Below are 4,296 nucleotides of genomic sequence, written 5' to 3'. Positions count from 1 at the left end.
TATTAAAAATTTGGTCTATGTGGAGCAAGAAAAATTTTCATAGAATGCAAAAATAGTATTGTAATATATATATTTTTAATTTCAACATAAGTACAATTTACAAATACATTAAAAAAAATTATGTATAGGGTGGCACCTGTGGCTCAGAGGAGTAAGGCGCCTGTCCACCTGATGGACCTTGCCCAGGAGGGGAGTAGGAGTTTACATTAGCCTTTTCATTTCCAAATGAACTTACATTAACCTCTTCATTCCCAAATGGAGTTACATTAACCTTTTCAGCGCCAAAAACCATATATTCCCTTCCCATTGTCCCACCCTAGCTTGTCGTGCATTCTTTCCAAAAATCGGGACATTTTTAAAACGCTGTGAGATGTGGGACAAATTGTTAAAAATCGGGACTGTCCCACCAAAAGTGGGACGTCTGGTCACCTTAGTGTTACAGCATCATACTTGTAAATTTGAGGTTTGGATACAGACAGACAAAGGTATAGCTTCTGGTTCTACCAGTTATTCTGGCCATAAGTGATTCCCTCATCTATAAAATCCATTGCCCGCAATTCAAAATGAGAAGCCATGTAGCATTTAGCTCAGTACCTAAACGCACACACTAAGTACTAGCTATTATTATTTATTTAATCCTGGTAAGAACACTGATAGGAAGACATCACTATGCCCATTTCTAAGATAAGGAAGGCAAGTGTCAGGAATATTAGGTTTCTCTTGCCCAACGAGATGTGGATCTAAGATTTTCACCACATCCGCCTGGTAGGAGAGCCCATGCTCATGACACTGCACCACACTTCAACTGCTGTTGCTGCAAACACCATGAACGTCATGATTTGTTCCCGAGAGTAAAAGAACCAGCACAAATTAGAACATTTCTTCCCTCCTTTTATTTTTAAGAACAATGAAGAGATGCCTAGAATCACAGAGAAATGGAGTTGCAAGAGTATTTAGAACACTTCGAGATAAGGAAATCGAGGTCCAGGGAGGTGAATGGACTTGGCTGAAGTCTCACCTCTGGACGAGGCCTGACGGCTGGTTCAGCATATTTCTACTGCACCCGCCTAGGCCAAGGCCTCCTCACGTCCCTCTCAGTGGGTCTGTGCAGGCCTGGAGGGCTACCTCCTCTCAGCCACCTTTTCCCCAGGGCAAAGAGCATCACTCCTCACAGTTTCCTTCCAGGGCACTCATCCAAGCCTTTAATCATTTCCACAGGCCCTTCTTAGTTTTGCTTTTTAAAGAACTCTTAGTGTCTGAAGCCCAGCTAAGAAGCAGCTTCGTATACAGAATGATGCTTGAATTAGGAAAGAAAGAAGCACACACCTGTCTGTGGGCAGCTGCAATGAGGTAAGAGGAAGAGTCTGATGACTGCCTCCCCCGGGGCACCTCGTCTGCCAGGGTTCAGTGGGCACACAAGGGCCAGGCCAGCCAGCGGGAGTGAAAGAAAAAAATGAAGTCTTCGTTTCCAAAGAGCCCAGGGAATAAAGCTGCTTGAAAATAAATGTGATCCTTGCAAAGATAAGATGGATGCAGAGGATTCACTAAAACTACTAGTTTACTATGAAAACATTTGCACTGTTTTCTGCGGTGTCCTCCCAATGCATATTCATACGTGCCCCCAACTTTGTTCACCCGCGTGTGCACGTGTGCACACACATGTGCAATCAGCTGCCATTCTTATCATCATGACATGATGTTCCAACTCAAGGCATGTAAAACTTGCTGTCTGTGCTCTGAGTTTAGGGGCATCCATTCTTGTCTGAAGAACATCTCCTCCTGTATTTCCCCCCGCCAGCCTTCATTATCTCATCCCAGTAGAAAATCACTTGATAACAAAGGTGTAGAATTCAGGTTAATTCTCCACCTATCCCAAAGAGAAACTGATGCAACCAGTCCATGGTTAGTAGAAAGGTCTCTAAAATGGAAATCATGAGACTTCAGCTTTATTTGCTCACCTCCCAAAATGCTGTGACCTCAAGCAGTCACTCCGCCTCCTCAGAGCTCACCTGCTTCTACTGTAAAACTTTGCCTACCAGAGGGCAGGTGCCTGAGTCAGATAAGTGGTTCATGACTTCTCCTTCTGTTCGTTGGCTCATTTACTTAATCAAAAATATTTACCAAGCTCTACTAGGTGCCGGGGTGTTGGGAGTACATCTGTGACCAATCCAGACAAGCCCCGTTTGCAAGGCAGGTGGTGGAGTATTGGAAGGAAGCATTGAATCAAGAAACAGAATGAAAAGCAGTAAGGAAATTCAGTGCTTAGCAGAGTGGTCAGGAAAGGCTGTCCTGATTCAAGGTCACCCTTGAGCTATGTGGATTCTGGGAGAAAAAGAATTCCAAGAAGCAGGAAGAACCAGCACATTCCCTGAGTTTATGAACTCCGCCATGAGCACATTTCCAAGGAGACAAGATGTCTCCCCAAAGCCTGCTTCCTTTGGAAATTCTAGAAGTGTGAGGGCCTGGCCAGCTCTGCTGTGGGAAGGCCAAGCATTGAGAATGAGGAGAAAGAGACACCACCTTTTTTTCCTCACTTCTTCCAGGACTAGATGGAATGTAGCCGTCAGTTTGTGGGCAGGGATTTTCCCAGAGCCCAGCTTCAAACGAGCCTTCTTTGTTCCAGCAAGTATTTCATGCAGAGAGCCCTGGAAACAGTTCCTCCATCCTCTTCCAGCTTCTTGGAGGAGGATAACGGCTCTTCCAAAGCAACTCAGAAAAGAAACCTTCCCACTGGGCACTCGCAGCTTGGTTCAGAGACCACATCCTTCCACCGTCGGGGAAACCTGAAGCTTGTTTCCTTGAGTGGCGCTTAGAAGGCAGAGGCCTGGTGTGCCTGAAAGGAAACTAAGCAAATAAACAAGCAAACGGTCCTGCTCAGATTCTGTGCCTGGCTACAAGGATGCCCCAAACGTCCACTATGTATCCTTCCTTTGAATTAAAACTGAAGTCCCATTCTGAAAAGTGCAAATACGGCACAGTGTTGATAACAGATTAGAATGCTGTCTGCTGTTAACACCCACAGTGGCTTGAATCACAGCCCTCCCCCAAAGAATATGTCTACATCCTATCCCCCAAATCTGTGAATGTGTGACCAGTGTTCTTATACATGGGAAAGAGGGCAAAACACACACACACAGGACCAGGCCATGTGAAGATGGAGGCAGAGATGAGGGTTGACAGCCACAAACCCCACTTTGCCTGCGGCCACCAGAAGCCAGAAGAAGCGAGGGAAGACTCCCTGGAGTCTTTAGAGTGTCAGCCCCTGCCAACATCTTGATTTCAGACTTCTGCCTTTTAGACTTGGGAGAGAATAAATTTCTGTTGGTTTTAGACACCAAGTGTGTGCTAATTTTTACGGCAGCACCAGGAAACTAATACAACACCTTAGTGTTCATTTCTTGTATTAGCTTCTGTGCTTTCCTGGACCCAAAAGCCCTAAAGCCTGGGCACCTGTCATCCGGGTGGGAAAAGCAGAGTGAAGAGCAGGCCCAGGTAGGACATGTGATGTGGCAGAGAGTCAGCAGCACAACACTACAGGGAAGATGTGACACCAGGGCGAGGGGCCCCTGCAGGAGTAGGCAGCACCAGCAAGAGGGCATCCAGGGCCATGGACCACCAGCCCCACAGGCTGAAGCCTGACCTTGACAGTTTGTGGGTTTATATCACTGTAGGTTCCAGCCCAAGGCTCAAAGAGTCGGACTCATTCCCAGAAAGGACTCCAGCTTTCTCTGAGGGAGCAGCTGATCCAACAGTCCCTTCAGACAAGGCTCAGAGCTGAGCAAAAGATTGATGAAAAGCTTTCTCAGCCCACATTTCTCTGAAGTGCAAGTGTGAGGAGCCGTCTGACTTGTGCTCCAAGGCAAACTCACAGCAGTTGGCTTCAGATGAAGAAGTCGCGGGCAACCCAACCCTGGTTTGGAAGACAGTTCGCCTGTGATTTGTCACACGGAGAATGCTCCAGGGACCGAGCTGAAGTGTCTGAACTAGCAGGCTGGCGCACATCCAGCTGTGGGTAGGAACACACACACAAATCCAGAGCAGCTGACAGTTGAAACATCTCACCCGAATTCCTTTTCTTTGCCGAATTTGATGGCAGTGATCAAGCAGCCTCCTTGGGAAGCACCTTGAGGATACTGGGGAAAAGAAAGCTTCCTTTGGGGTTTCCAAAACACTCCCCTTTCATGCTTGTTTTTACTTAGTCATTGCCTCCCTCCTGGCCTCCGGCACCAAAGCCTGCATCCTGCCTGCCCCGGGAAACCGGAGCCCTGGCTGGACACAAAGCACCACTGTGCCGGA

General features: G+C 47.1%; 1 pseudogene; it reads left to right on the top strand.

The window, feature by feature from the left end:
• The window catches only part of LOC100956365, a 21,105-nt pseudogene extending 17,168 nt beyond the window's left edge, over positions 1-3,937 (top strand).
• Positions 3,938-4,296: the final 359 nt, after the last annotated feature.

The sequence above is a fragment of the Otolemur garnettii genome, unplaced genomic scaffold, assembly GCF_000181295.1.
Source record: "Otolemur garnettii isolate 467f Iridium unplaced genomic scaffold, OtoGar3 scaffold00016, whole genome shotgun sequence".
NCBI classification, from domain to species: Eukaryota; Metazoa; Chordata; class Mammalia; order Primates; family Galagidae; genus Otolemur; species Otolemur garnettii.
This window is presented reverse-complemented; position numbering and strand designations above follow the sequence as displayed.